Raw genomic sequence first — 16,421 nt, forward strand, 5'->3', positions numbered from 1 at the left:
ATTCAAGGGAGAATGTGAGCTGTCTCAAAAGTGAGAAGCAGCCCTGACTTGGGCTGGAGATCCAATATTTATAGAAGGGCTGTATCAGAGGCTGGACTGGAGATGGATTCAGGGTGGAGCTGCACAATTTTGAGCCAGTTTTCCTTTGCTTGTGTATTTCTCTCATTTTACAAGGGCAACTATGTTTTCTGTATCTCAGTGGCTTTATTCTGCATTTCAATACCTTGAGGGTGTTTCCTTTAAGATTCTATACTTCTCTCTCTTCATCCTAAATCCCTATCTCATTCCCACTACCTTTGATCCCTTAATCTTAAGGGTTGGTAAGGGGTGAAGATCTGTCTTCTATGGCTGCTTCAGGCTTGCAAGAGATGATGACTCTGTCTAGCCAGGGATCAATTCTCATCCTGACTATTCTAAAGGATATAGACACTGGTCTCAGTTGTAGGGATGGGTTGATATTCTTGTGTTGCCATTTTCTTGTGCTTATCTAATGTAAGTTTTTTTTTTTTTGTGGACACAATATCTTTATTTTATATTTATGTGGTGCTGAGGATTAAACCCAGTGCCTCACACATGTTAGGCGAGCACTCTACCTCTGAGCCACAACCCCAGCCCCAATGTAAGTTTTTTTTTTTTTTTACAAGAGCTTCCAGAAATGAAGACCCAAAGAAACAGAGAAACCTATGTATTTTTATGCTTACGTTTGATGAGGAGAGGATGGCCATTGGGACATATGATTGGAAGGCAAATGGTGTGATCCAATGGTAATTGAGGTGAAAATAGTTAGGCCTGTTTTTTTCAGAATCTTCTTTGTGTCCCTGTGTTTCTGGATATAATGATATTCCTTTCCACAAGAATGAGGGTTTGATGATCTCCTTCAAATGAAGAGACAAGGGGAAGTTGAGAGTAACCACTGTCCATTTTTGGCTTACACCTGCATACTGACCCAACCCATCCATAAACCAAACTTTCCTCTCCTCCTCCAGTTCACCTGATGAAGTCCTAATAAAGCTGTGGACATTAACTAAAGGAAGGACACTGGTACAGCACTAAGGACACTAGGACTGTTACAGTAGGCCATGATGTTTTGGATCTCTGGGTATCTATGCCAACTCAGATTCTATGTCCAAAGGTCCTCAAAATAGCCAAGAATTCTTTGTCCAGTGCAAAGTTACCCAAATAAATGTCAGTAACTACACTTGCTAAATACATTTGAAGGAAAAAGGAGAATCATGGCAGGATCCCTTCTCTTAGGGACCCAATTACCTTTTCTATTGCTGGGTTCTAAGTTTGAAAACTGGATCAGATCTGGAAAATATACAAGGAATCACATGTTTTTCTTGAGGTGCCTGCCCCGGGTCTTACAGACTTTTCTGCTGATACAATCTAATGCCCCTTTTAGCTGTCCATAAATTCTGTCCCTGAAGATACCATGTTCTGTTAACCATCTCCATAACTTTCTTAGGTCAGGCTCCCTTGATTTCTGCATAAACTTTGTCCTATTATAATACTTGCAGCCTCTCCTGACTTCTGGTTACTATTGTCACCTGGTCTCTGTTGTTTTGGGTGTCATCACCTACAATGTTATCAGTGAGCTAAGTTTATAGTAGCCTTTTCTACTGACAGTCCTGGCCTGCAGATGAGGCCACCACTGATTTTTTTTTTTTTTTGGAGATGGGGTCTTACTCTGTTGCCTATACTAGCCTCGAACACCTGGACTCAGTACTACTCCTGCTTTAGCCTCTCAAGTAGCTGAGACTAAAAGTGTGCCCCACTGAACCCAGCATACCACTGAACTATATGCCTCCAGCCCCTTCACTGCTGAATTTTTGAGTGATGGAAGTGATTCTCTCCCTGGTGCATTCAGGATGGCCTTGTTAAATAGGGTACTCCCTGGATCTTCCTGTGGAATGGAATGTTTTGGCGTGTCTTGTGGCTGTACATATTAATATCCATTCCAGATTGCCTACCTCCTTGAACCTTTTAATCCCCTCCTCTACTTTGCATTCTTACTATTAGCAATTATAACGTTTTGACTTCCCTCATCATGGTATATCACATTTTTCTTACTTCTTGGAGCCATCCTAGTGGGAAATTTGACAGCTTCCTGGTGTCCTTGACAGAGTGTCCAAATCCTGTCTCAGTGAATCACTCGATACTGTTCCAGGTGTATCGTTGATCTCCCCCTTTCCTCCGAATCCATGTATATTCCCCTGTCTCCTGCTGGTAGATGCTAGTTACTTCTTTCAGCTTCTATGGAGTATAATTCTTTTCCTTGCTTATCAGGCCCAGCACATCTCCAGCTGGATTAGGCTTAGACTTACCCCAACTATGGCTCCTAAAAGAGACATGGGGGTGGGTCCTAAGAGAGGTAGGATATATTGCCTTGTGAGGAGACATCTCTGCATAGCCTTCCAGCATAGGTAACAATAAGGTCATGGGTGTAACAAGGGTGCTAGTTCTTAATAGGAATGGGGTGGGCCATGTCTACTAACTCTGACGGTTCAATGCAGTGTGAGGAAGTCAAAGTCCTTGTGAGCACTCACCTAGAAGACCCCATCCATGTCAGAGAACCAGATTTCGAAATCAAGGTTCATGTCTTGGTTAGGTGTTCAATCTGAAAGTCCAGCTACTCTAAGTCTTGGGTTTGGTTTTCAGAGTTCTCTGCCCACCCCTCACCCCTCCTCCTCAAATAAGAGGGAAGGGAGATATTTTGTGTATAGCCACAGAGATCTTCTTAGCTTTCACATCTGGCTTTGAATTTTCTGTTACCCTCAGCAGTTTATTATATGTAGTCATCTTATCTTGTTAGCCATGTAGTTGCTATTCTTTCCCTATATTTCAAATCCTTATACATTGTAATCACCAGTGCATTTAAAATGCCCCTCAGGTGAACATTTAAGCCATTTTTTGTGGTGCTGAGGACTGAGCCCAGGGCCTCGTGCATGCAAGGCAAACACTCTACCAACTGAACTATAACCCCAGCCCTCTGGTGAATGTTTTAATCATTATACTACTGCCTGGTGCTGGAGACCATCTGTTTTCCACCTGTCACTAATGAGGAGACACCCATTTCTACTAGAGAGGTGAGTGATCCACTCCAAAAACCCATCCTATTGGCTGCTTTTTCAGGCCACAAACAGTACCAACTGTTGCAGCTGGGATTCACAGGAAGCAGACTGGGAATTGCAATTTGGGCTGTAAAATCTATGTCAGGGATAAGTATTTTGTGAAGGGAAGAAGAAATGTTGGACAGAGGGAGAGGTTGAACTGCTATGTAGGTCTAAGAATGCCTTGGTCAACCCAATAAGGAACTCAGGAGCAAATAATATTCATCAAAGTATCCTGTGTAAAGCCAAAATGGTCAAACACTGATGGCCCTGCATCTCTCAGTCACCAGGTACAGGCTGTCTTCAAAAAAGTGTGACCTGAAGGTAAGGAGACTCCCTGCACTTGTGGAAGGAGCTGACAGCTGTAGGCTGTCTGCTAACCAAACTCCAAACAGGTGGGCAAAATGTACTCCATGAGGAGGGATTGAAGTGGCCTCTGTTTCTACCATGGATTTGAAAGATTAGGGTCTGAATCCTGGCACTATCACTTACTTGCTGTGTGACATGGGACAAACTGCTCTACTTTGCTAAATCACTCTTTTCACATTTTAAAATGGAAATACCTACCTCATAAGGTAGTTATTAAAAAATTAAAAGAAGCTATGCATACATGGTAGCACTCTGTGGGCTCTAAGGTGTGTTATTAATGTGAATATTTATTATAGGAAAAATCTGCATTTACTGAGATTCAAAGAACTATTTTTTTTCCTTTTATCTTCTCTGGCCCACTTCCACTTCTTTCAGCTACCTAAATTAAATTAAAACAAATAATACACTGGATAAAATCCATGCATTTTTATCTATTGGTATAAATATGCACTCATGTAAAGATCCATGTGTGATTTATATTTGGATATTCAATAGTGCCTAGTACAGAGGTGGCTCTCAATAAGTAATTTTTTCAATGAATGAATGAACAGGAATGATTATGCCCACTTTTAGAGGAGAAAAACAAAGTTATCCAAAAAGAACTCTCTGAAAAAAAATACATATTTAATCAATAAATCCAGGATCCTTGATTTTCTGATGCACCTACATTAGTAGACTATCAAGTAAGAATCCTTTAATTTGGAATGTTCTTACCAGTAGGCTGAGAATTCCCCATCAGATAGGAGCTATCAGCTAGACAATATCTGTCTGCTTTCTTGTAATAGGCACATCCTATTAACAAGATTTACCTGGTGGCTTTACTATCAGTTATATCAATAAATATCTTGTTTAGATAGACATTGCTTTTTTTGGGGGGGGGGGGCTGTACCAGGATTTGAACTCAGAAGCACTCAACCACTAAACCACATCCCCAGCCCTTTTTTGTATTTTATTTAGATACAGGGTCTCACTGAGTTGCTTAGGGCCTCGGTAAGTTGCTGAGGCTGTCTTTGAACTCATGATCCTCCTGCCTCAGCCTCCCAAGCCACTGGGATTACAGGCATATGCCACCACGACTGGCTAGACATTGCTTCTTGATAACCTGTGAGAATCAAATGTGACTATATACCATAAGGCTATGTAATAGACTGTGGACATGCCTCATTTTCCATTCATATAACTTTTTCCCCTCTCTTTTCTGTGCTTGGAAGGTAATTTCAAGCCACTATGAAGAAGTCCTATCCTTAAGGCCTTGCTCAAAAGTGCTACTTTCTCTCTGAAGGCTGGGCTTTAAGGAATTTCCCCTTTCTTTGCTACCAAACAATAAGCTCCTTGAGTGTCATGGCACAGATATTCAATAATATTTGTTGACTGATTGAATGACTGAAAGAAATATTTTTAAAAGGCACTAAAAGAGGGTCTTTCTTGCTGAATTGAAGGCTCATTTGTCCCTACTCTATTGAATGTACTGATTCGGAAAAGAATGGAGCTAATTTTCACTCTAGGTTTTTCTCAAGGTTGACAAAACTTTCTATAGAAATCATTTTTTTCTTTTTTAATAATTTCAGTTTAATTTAGGCTACTAGTTTAATATACATAAATATATATGTGTGTATATATAAATGTATATACGTGTGTATTTACTTAGTTCCATGCTATAGTCAATAAATTTGTGACTTTTTTTACCTAAATTTTCTTTAAAAAAATTTTTTTTAGTTGTAGATGGACATGATATCTTTATTTAATTTATTTATTTTTATGTGCTGCTGAGGACCAAACCCAGGGCTTCACATATGTGAGGCAAGGGCTCTACCACTGAGCCACAACCCCAGTCCCTACCTAAATTTTTTTTTTTTTTTTTGAAAGAAAGGAATGGTAGGACAGTGGTTAGAGGGAGGATATGGGAATCAAGAGTTTTTTTGTGTTTTTTTTTAAGAGAAAGAGAATTTTAATATTTATTTTTTAGTTTTCAGCGGACACAACATCTTTGTTTGTATGTGGTGCTGAGGATCGAACCCGGGCCGTACGCATGCCAGGCGAGTGCGCTACTGCTTGAGCCACATCCCCAGCCCCCTAAATTTTCTATACAAAGTCATTGCCAATAAATATAGCCATTAATGTCATGGACCTTTAATAATAAGAATACATTTTAAAAGCTATAGTTGGGGAACCTTCCCTCCCTAAAATTGAATAATCAGTAATGTCATAACTTGCATGTATAAAAAGAGTCTGAAAAGTTACATCTCAATTTGAGTACAAAAATACCCATATCACCTACTTTGAATTGCAATCTTTCCATTACTCTGTATAGTATTTAACATAGAATTTAGTAGCTTCTGAAACACTCACTATTTATCACTACATTTGTAGAACAGTGTGACAATTTAGAAATTGTTTTTCTTTGTTATGGAAACTTTCAAGTATACACAAAGCAGAATAATATGATGAAATGTCACTTTATATAATGAACTTCCATACATACATGTCACTGCATTTTAATAATTACCAACTCATCCCTCCACTTGTATCATCAATACTCCCTTCACTCTTCTGAACCTTACCCCACAACCTACCATAACCAGGGTTGATAGGATCTGGGCTGGGGATGTGGCTCAAGCGGTAGCCCACTCGCCTGGCATGCGTGCAGCCTGGGTTCGATCCTCAGCACCACATACAAACAAAGATGTTGTGTCCGCCGAAAACTAAAAAATAAATATTAAAAAATTCTGTCTCTCTCTCTCTCTTTTTTTAAAATGGTCCTCAGTGCTAGGTCCAATCACTTAGAAGCAGAACTCTATAAAGACTGAGTAAGTTGGGCTGGGGCTGGGGCTCAGTGGTAGTACACTTGTCTGGCATGTGTGAAGCACTGGGTTCAATTCTCAGCACTGCATATAAGTAAGGTCTATCGACAACTAAAAAAATATTTTAAAAAAAGACTGAGTATGGCTGAGAGGTAAACTAAGGTCTTCCAGCCAACCTTCACTGATCCAATCTGCTGGACTAACAGGTGTTTTCTGGCCTCTGTGTGAAATGTGCTCACTAATGCTTGAAGTTTCTGCAGGTGGGAAGGTAGTCTTCTTTCAGACCAGTGCTGAGTACTTCTGTCTCCTCCATTTGAGTGGTGTGCCTTCTACAAGTCAGCTGAGTCAGTCCTCAAATCTGATAACACAGTTTTTGTAGTCACAGATGGCCCCTTATTTATAATGTTTTAATTTATGATTTTTCAACTTTACCATGGTGTGAAAGCAATACATAGTCAGTAGACACCATAGTTGATATTTTGAATTTTGATCTTTTCCCAGGCTTATAATATGTGGTGTGAATCTCTCTGGTGATGCTTGGCAGTGGCAATGACAGCTCTGAGTCAGCCATATAATCACAAGGTGAAACAGTCTTCACTCTACAGTGTACTGTGGGCAGCATTTTTTGGACATTATGCTTTGTGTTTTCTCATCCCATCAAATCTATAAAATATCCATCTGCATCTCCTGCTGTGTATGTAAATGATGAGTACCCATACAACCATTCTGTTTTTCACTTTCAGGAAAGTAGACAGTAATTTATAGGAGATAGTCAACACTTCATTATCAAATAGGCTTTGTGTTATATCATTTCACACAAATGTAGGCGAATGTAAATGTTCTGAGCATATTTAAGGTAAACTAGGGTAAGATGTGATGTTTGGTAGGTTAGGTGTATTAAATACTTTTTACACTTTTTGATTCAGTATTTAAAAATTTTTTTTTAGTTGTAGTTGGACACAATGCCTTTATTTTATTTATTTGTTTTTATGTACTGAGGATCAAACCCAGGGCCTCACACATGCTAGGCAAGTATTCTACCACTGTGCCACAAACCAAGCCCTGATTTAGTATTTATTGATTGATGTGTTCATTTCTTTATTTTTGCTAATTTAAATTCTTTAGGTAAATATAATCCAAATATATACATACACTTACATACATATTTAAGTATATGTTTATATAACCATATATATTTAAGTATAATTTATAAGTATATGTTAAAATATTTGAAGGTCATATATTTTAAAGGTTTTTTCCCCTTCTATTGAATTTTCTATTAAAATTAGCTGTGAAGCAGGGTGTGGTGGTACACACCTATAATCCCACTGGCTTGAGAGGCTGAGGCAGGAGGATCATGAGTTTAAACCAGCCTCAGCAACTTAGTGAGAAGCCCTAAACAATTTAGGTAGACCCTTTCTCAAAATTAAAACAAAGTGTAGTGTTAAAAGAATAATATTGAAGATCACAGGTTACAATGATATAGTAATGATAGTGGTAGACTTTTCCATGATATGATATATATATATATATATATGGTGAGGATTGAACCCAGGGCCTTGTGCATGCAAGGCAAGCACTCTACCAACTGAGCTCTATCCCCAACCCCTACTTTTATTTTATTTATTTAAATATTTATTTATTTTTAGTTGTAGTTGGACACAATACCTTTATTTTATCTATTTTTATGTGGTGCTAAGGATCAAACCCAGGGCCTCATTCGTGCTAGGCGAGTGCTCTACTGCTGAGCCACAACCCCAGCCCCCTACCATTATTTTTATACAGAAATATTTATTATATTACATACATTTTTGACTTAAGATATTTTCTACCTAATGATGGATTTTATGGAATATGACTCCATTTTAAGTTGAGAAGCACCTGTTTACTACTGTAAATATTTAATGTTTGCAATTCAATGATTTTTAGCATATTCACAGACTTGTGCAACAATCAGTACTGTCTTATTTTAGAACATTTCATAACTGCAACAGGAATGTCTATACCCAATTAAATAGCTGCTCCATTTTCCACCTGACCCTGGCAACCACCAATGTACTTTATGTCTTATAGATTTGCCTTTGATAAACATTTCATATAAATGGAATCATACATTGTGTGATGTTTTGTGTTTGGTTTCTTTCACTTAGTGGACATTTTCCAGGTTTGTTTTCATGACTCAATAATATTTCCATTGTATGGATATACCATTTTTGTCTATCTGTTCATCTTTTGATAGGCATTTGATAGTTTCCACTATTTGGTTTTTGTGAACAATGCTCCATGAACACTCACGTGTAAGCATTTTGGTGGAAAATATGTTTTCATTTCTCTAGGAATAGAATTGCTGGTTCATATGTTGACTCTGTTTAGCTTTTTGAATAACTGGATGTGACAGGTTTTTTTTTAATACAAATTCAATTCTTAATTCTCAGCATGTAAATTTTCTGCTTGGATTATTCACAATCCAGTTTATTCTTTCATTTGCATCCCTGTTACTCAAATATCTCATAATCATCTGGTGTCTGCTCAGAGAATAAAAACAGATTTAATTATGAACCTTATTAAAGACAGAATTTGGCAACTAAAAATAATAGAACTACACAAAAAAATTGGATAAAGGAGGAACTGAGCACACCTAGTATATACACCATCTAATTCTTATTCTAATCAATTTAGAAAACAATGAAAAAATCCAATACAATGCTTATACCTTTTTTTTGGTACCAGGTATTGAACCCAAGGGCTCAACCACGGAGCCACATGCCCAACCCTTTTTAATATTTCATTTAGAGACAGGGTTTCACTGAGGTGCTTAGGACCTCACTAAATTGCTGCGGCTGGTTTTGAACTCACAATACTCCTGCTTCAGCCTCTGGAGCTGCTGGGATTACAGGTGTGTGCCACTGCACCCAGCTACTACTTATCAGTTTTAGTACCGTTATTTTAGAAAGAAATTCAAAGGAAGTAGTTGGTCTTTAACATGCTTTATAACTCTCTTTAAGCTGCAGTTGAGATTACAAGCCTCTCTAATTTCCTGTACTATTGCCTGAGTAATCCCTTTTCCTGAGTGGCCTCACAAAGATGTTGCTTGAGTTGCTTTGCTTGTGATGGTATTTCAAACAGGAACATAAAAGGAACTGGCTGGATCAGCCAACAACTGACCTGTTCTATTCTCTTCCTCCATTTACCACAACACGAACAACTAGCTTCATCTTTACCCCATTTCTAAACTCCCCTGTTCACCCACAATACCACTCCTCAGAAGAGGAGGAGAGGAAGTATAAGGGAATTTATAAAAGAGCCATTCTGGGGGGCTGAGGTTGTGGCTCAGTGGTAGAGTGCTTGCCTAGCATATATGAAGCACTGGGTTCAATCCTCAGTATCACATAAAAATAAATAAATAAAATAAAGGTTTTTTTTTTTTTAAATATTTATTTTATTTGTTATACCTGACAGCAGAAGGCATTTCAATTCATAGTACACATATCGAGCACAATTTTTCTGTCTCTGGTTTTACCCAAAGTAGAGTCACACCATTTAAACCTTCATCCATGTACTTAGGATAATGATGTCCATCTCATTCCACCATCTTTCCTACCCGCCCCCGTCCCCTCCCTTCCTCTCCCTCCCCTTTGCCCTATCTAACATTTCCTCCCATGCTCCCCACACCCCATCCCCATTATGGATCAGCATCCTCATATCAGAGAAAACATTTGGCATTTGGATTTTTGGTTTAACTCTCGAGTAAAATGAGAATTCTTGTGGTAAATTTTTCTACACTACATAAATTCAAGGGATTGTAATGATCCCATGGTCCTATTCAGCTAACTTCACTTAGCATGATATTCTTCAACTCCATCCATTTACCTGCAAATGCCATAATTTTATTCTCTTTTATTGCTGAGTAATATCCCATTATGTATATATACCACATTTTCTTTATCCATTCATCTACTGAAGGGCATCTAGGTTGGTTCCACAGTTTAGCTATTGTGAATTGAGCTGCTGTAAACACTGATGTCACTGTGTCACTGTAGTATGTTGTTTTCAAGTCCTTTTGGTATAAATCGAGGAGTAGTATAGCTGGGTCAAATGGTGGTTCCATTCCAAGTTTTCAGAGGTATCTCCATTCTGCTTTCCATAGTGGTTGTACCAATTTACAGTCCCACCAGCAATGCATGAGTGTACCTTTTTCCCCACATTGAGATCAGATGTTGTGACATTAGGATTTTTTTTAAGAGCCATTCTGGGATAGATTGGCACAATAGAAAAATCTTGAGTAACTTCATGCCTTAACTCCCCACCACTAAGCTCCAACCTTTCAATAAGACTATTTAAGTTTTACCCATTTCCTGTTGGTGGATCTTTGTCTCACTAAAGTTTTATCATAGAAATTTTCTTACACTGTCTAAACAGGCAGAACACAAACTGGATTTGACAGCTACAATGATTATCCTGGTAATTCAGGGGGGCAAAAGCCTTAGCTCTTGAGTACACTATCTAAATGCAAGGGATTGTAATGATCCCATGGTCCTTAGGGATCATAGTTGGCCCATTATAATCTGGGCTTTCAGGTCTTTCAGTAATTAGAATCCAGTTGATAAAATAAGACTTTTACTAAATTCCTCTTGATGTTAAGCAAAGTTTCATAAACATAGCAGATAATTGCTTGACTTTTTATTTTATTTTAGAGTTATAGTTTTAAGAATTCTATTAAAACAAAGTGAATCTTAACAAATAGAATCTTACAATAATTCTATCAAAGCAAAGTTTTAAATTAAAAACAAAAAGCATATTCCTCTCAGACATATGTCTCTGTGTGTCTGAGACTGCAATGCTATAGTTTACAATGAACTAGTCATTACAAGTCTCCATGATCTATTTTGGGCCAGGCCCTCTTCGTTTGACTCTCATGGAATCTGAAAGGTTAAAAACTTGTATCATGCATACTACAAAACACTAGAAAAACAGGACCTTTATCACACAGTTCACTTTTTAGTTTATTTTTTTCTGATTATAAAAGTTATACATATTCATTGTGGAAAATCTAGAAAATAGAATGTGCTCTTTGACCCACTGATTCCATTTCTAGAAATCTGTTCTTGCACATGGGCTCAATGATTTAATATGTTCATGAGTGTTCACTGGGGCATTGTTTTTAATAGCAAAATACTAAAAGTAAAAGAAATGTCCATCAAAAGGGTTTAATTACTGTATCTCAATGCTATGGAATGTAGTCAGCAACTTTAAAAAGTGACATTAATCTGTATGAACTAATATAGAGTGGTTTCCCAGCACATATATTTTTTCATCATTAGTTGCATCTTTTTTAAAAAACATTTATGTTTTTTAGTTTTAGGTGGACACAATATCTTTATTTTGTTTTTATGTGGTTCTGAGAATTGAACCCAGTGCCTCACACATGCTAGGCAAGTGCGCTACCACTTGAGCCACATCCCTAGCCCCAATTGCATCTTTATCACAACCAGACATTGCTCTTCCTGTGGAAGAGACTGAGTCTTTTTTTTAACTTTTAGTAGTAGATAAACACATACCTTCATTTTATTTATTTATTTATATGTGGTGCTGAGAATCGAACCCAGTGCCTCACATGTGCTAGACAAGCGCGCTACCACTGAGCCACAACCCCAGTCCTGAAGAGACTGAGTCTTGATTGCTTTAGTGAAGTACATTATCTTAAGAATTAAGGAGACAATTCAGACTAAGAAAGATTATAAACAGTCCCTCCCTTTATCCATATAAGTTTCAACTTTCTACCACCTTTTTGTTGGGGTAGGAGGTTGAATGTTCTATTATAATTTTAAACCAAATAACACAAGCATAAGTTTTAAAAATATGAAATCATCTAGGATTTTAATAGAATGCAACATCCCATGTCTGACTCCTCTCTATTTTTTAAATTTATTTTATTTATACATGACAGCAGAATGCATTATAGTTCTTATTACACATATAGAGCATGATTTTTCATATCTCTGGTTGTATACAAAGTATATTCATACCAATTCATGCCTTCATACATGTACTTTGGATAATAATGATCATCACATTCCACCATCATTTTTAACCCCCTGCCCGTTCCTTTCCCCTCCTACCCCTCTCCCCTATCTAGAGTTTGTCTATTCCTCCCATGCTCCCCCTCCCTACCCCACTATGAATCAGCCTCCTTATATCAGAGAAAACATTTGGCATTTATTTGGGGGGAATTGGCTAACTTCACTTAGCATTATCTTCTTTAATTCCATCCATTTACCTGCAAATGCCATGTTTTTATTCTCTTTTATTGCTGAGTAATATTCCATTGTGTATATATGGCTCCTCTCTATTTTTAGACACACTTCCTAAAAGTAACCATTTTTAATCAGTAATCCTTTTAAATTTTTTTTTTAGTTTTTGATGGACCTTTATTTTATTCATTTACTTATATGTGGTGCTGAGTATCAAACTCAGTATCTCACACATGCTAGGCTAGCGCTCTACCACTGAGCCTCAACCCCAGCTCCTAATCAGTAGTCTTTTAAAATTGTTTCAGTAGGTATCAACCAATGCTAAATAACAAGCATGTGATTTAAAAATTCAAATTGTACTAGAGATGCTTTTTGGGGGGGTTACCATGAATTAAACCCAGGGGCACTTAACCACTGAGCCACATCCCAACCCTTTTTATATTTTATTTATAGACAGGGTATCACTGAGTTGATTAGGGCCTCGATAAGTTGCTGAGACTGGCTTTGAACTCGAGATTCTCCTGCCTCAGCCTCCCAAGCTGCTAGGATTATAGGCATTACCATGTGCCACTGCACCCGGCCTAAAGATGCTTTTTTTTTTTTTTTTAAGAGACAGAGAGAGAGAGAGAGAATTTTAATATTCATTTTTTAGTTTTTGGTGGACACAACATCTTTGTTTTTTTTGTATGTGGTGCTGAGGATCGAACCCAGGCTGCATGCATGCCAGGCGAGCGCACTACCTAGTATTAATGAAGATGTGGAGAAAGTTGAATCCTCATACATTGTCAGTGGGACTATAAAATGGCATACTCACTTTGGGAAAGGTTGGAAAATTCTTGAAAAATTAAACATAAACCTACCATATGACCCAGTAATTCCACTCATTTGAATCTATCCTAGTGAAATAAAAATGTATGTCCATACAATAACTTCTTATGGATGTTCAACACAGCATTATTCATAATAAACCAAACTTAAAATCAACATATATGGCCATCAAGTGTTGAGTGAATAAAGAAAATGCAGTGTATTCAGACAATGGAATACTACTCAGCAATAAAAGAAAGCAGAATATTGATATATGCTACAATGTTGATGAACATCCAAAATGTTATGCTAAGTGAAAGATGCCAGACACAAACTGCTGTATGTTATGTGACCTCATTGTTAGGTAATGTCCAGAATAGACAAATATGTAGAGAGAAAGTGGATTTGTGGTGGTCTAAGTTTTGTGGTTAGGGTGAATGGGTTAGGACTCCTAATGGGTAAGAGGCTTCTTTGGGGGGTGATGAAAATATTCTAAAATTATATTATCATGGTTATATAACTTTATACCCAAACAACTGAATTGAAGGGGTGACATAAAAAGATGATAGAACAAGAAGCCCTGATATTCTCCTTTCTTCCACAGACACATCACATAATACACAGATTGTCTTTATGAGAAATCCAGAAATGAATGGAAAGGCTCCCGTATACCTGGCACAGTGCCACATGATTGAGAAGAAAGTCCCACCTTCTCCCTGGAGAAGGAAGGAAAGGACTAGACCATGTGCCCAACATTCTGACTTTTCTAGAGACTACCTGGGGACTAATTTCTGCCTTACCCAAATCTGAGCACTGATGGAAAATGATCTCAGGCTGGCTACCTTCTGAGAACAAGGTCATCAATTTAGGCTAGCACAATGTGCTCACCATATCCTTCCTATCCCCCAACCAGCACAGGACAAGTGGATAAAATATCCCAAATCCAAGATACTCCTTGGAGAAATAAATGCTTGGACTGGCACCCAACACTCCATTTTTTCAAAGGCTGCTTAAGGGACTGGATTCTGCCTTATTTGCCAGGGATCCTTGGTGGACCTGAGTAACACTGAAAACAAAATTGAAGGATTGAACCAGTATGTACTCAACCCACCAGATCCCCTCCCTCCAGCTCAGTGTACCATATTTGAAACAACCACCAGCTCCTCCTGGCTTATTTCCCTAAAGAAGGGAAACAAAAGATTGAGACAGCCAACATTGAGCCTTTGTGGGTATCTGGTTTCAGTCTTATCTGTCTCAGAGTACAGAAAAGAACCAACATACTCTGCCAAGGGATAATAAAAATAAAACTAAGAACTTGGAGAATGTTGAGCTTCAGAAAATCTACAGTCCAGCATAGAGGCACCATAGGGAACAAGAGATTATGAAGTCCAGAAAAAATAAACCAGCAAGTCCCTCTTGCTGGGAATACACAAACACATATAATCCTGAAAAGAAGCATATACAGAAAAGATTTGAGAGGCCTCCAGAATCTCTATCCAGGATGATTGAATAAATATATTCTCCTATGCAATGCCAGTCCACGAAGACTGAAAGAAGTGGTATTGTTTCCTAATGCACAGATATAAACACAGAGTCAAGAAAAAAGAAACAGGAAAACGTGACACTCAAAAGTGGAATGAGATAAATTTCCAGAAACTAACCTTAATGAAGAAAGAAAGAAAGAGGCAGAATGCTTAGCCAAAGAAATTCCAAAATCTGAAGAAGAAAACAGATATCCAGATCTAGGAATTACTTGATAAAGAAATCAAAGTGCCTACCATAAGGATGTTCAAAGATCTTGGGAGAACATGGAATATTCATGAATGAAGTAAGAATTTCAATGAAGAAATATAAAATATTTTCTTCATTTGTCTTACTGAGTATCCTTAATTCATCCACTGATCCTCTCATTAATTTAAACTTTCTTTACTCTTTTTCATTCTTGTATTTCTGACTGAATGATTTCAAATGATCTGACTTTGCATTCACTGATTCTTTCTTCTGCTTGATCGAATCTGTGGATTAACTTCTTTAGAGAGTTTTGTCAGTGGAAAAACTAATTTAATGAAAAATAACTAGTAAATGCAAAGATATTCAGTGTTCATGGGTTGAATGATTTAATATTAACATGTTATTACTACCTAAATGGATCCACTCATTCAGTGCAATCGCTATTAAAATATCAATGATTTCTTTTGTAGGAATAGAAACATCATCCTAAAATTCATATGGAACCTAAAGGGTCCACAAGTATCCAAAACAACCTTTAAAAAAACAAATTTGGAGATCTCACATTTAAACAATCATTGCACAACAATGTGAATGTACTTAATATCACTGAATGGTACATTTACAATGGATAATGTGGTAAATTTTATGTTAAATATATTTTATTAAAATTTAAAATTTTTTTATGGATCTCAATAGATATTTCTATGAAAGAGATATTTGCATGTGCTCATTGGACATTTAAGTACTTATTATCATCAGTAACTAGGGAAATGTAAATCAAATCCACAGGGAGGTACCACTTCATACCTACTAAGATGACTATAAAAAACATGGACTATAATAAGTGTTGATGAGGATATGAGGAAATTTGATCACTCATACTTTGCTGATAGGAATGTGATTTGGTGCAGCCATTTTGGAAAACCATTGTGTAGTTTCTCCAAAAGTTAAACAGAAATGTGGCATGACTCATGAGTTCTACTCCTAGGTATATACCCAAGAGAATTGAAAACATACATTTACACAAACACTTGCTTATTAATATCCATAACAGTATTATTAGTAAAAGCCAAAAGGTGGAAACAACCCAAATGTCTATCATGTGATGAATGGATTAAAATGTGATAGAAAAAAAATGTGATAGATACATACAACAGAGCATTTTTCAGCCATTAAAAAAATGAAATAAGCTGCCGTTGTGGCTCAGTGGTAGAGCACTTGCCTAGCATGTGTAAGGCACTGGGTTCGATCCCTGGCACAACATAAAAATAAGAACAAATAAAACGAAGGTATTGTGTCCATCTACAACTAAAAAAATACTTTTAAAGAATGAAGTAATGATGGGCTGGGGT

Source organism: Marmota flaviventris, chromosome X, assembly GCF_047511675.1.
Source record: "Marmota flaviventris isolate mMarFla1 chromosome X, mMarFla1.hap1, whole genome shotgun sequence".
NCBI lineage: Eukaryota > Metazoa > Chordata > Mammalia > Rodentia > Sciuridae > Marmota > Marmota flaviventris.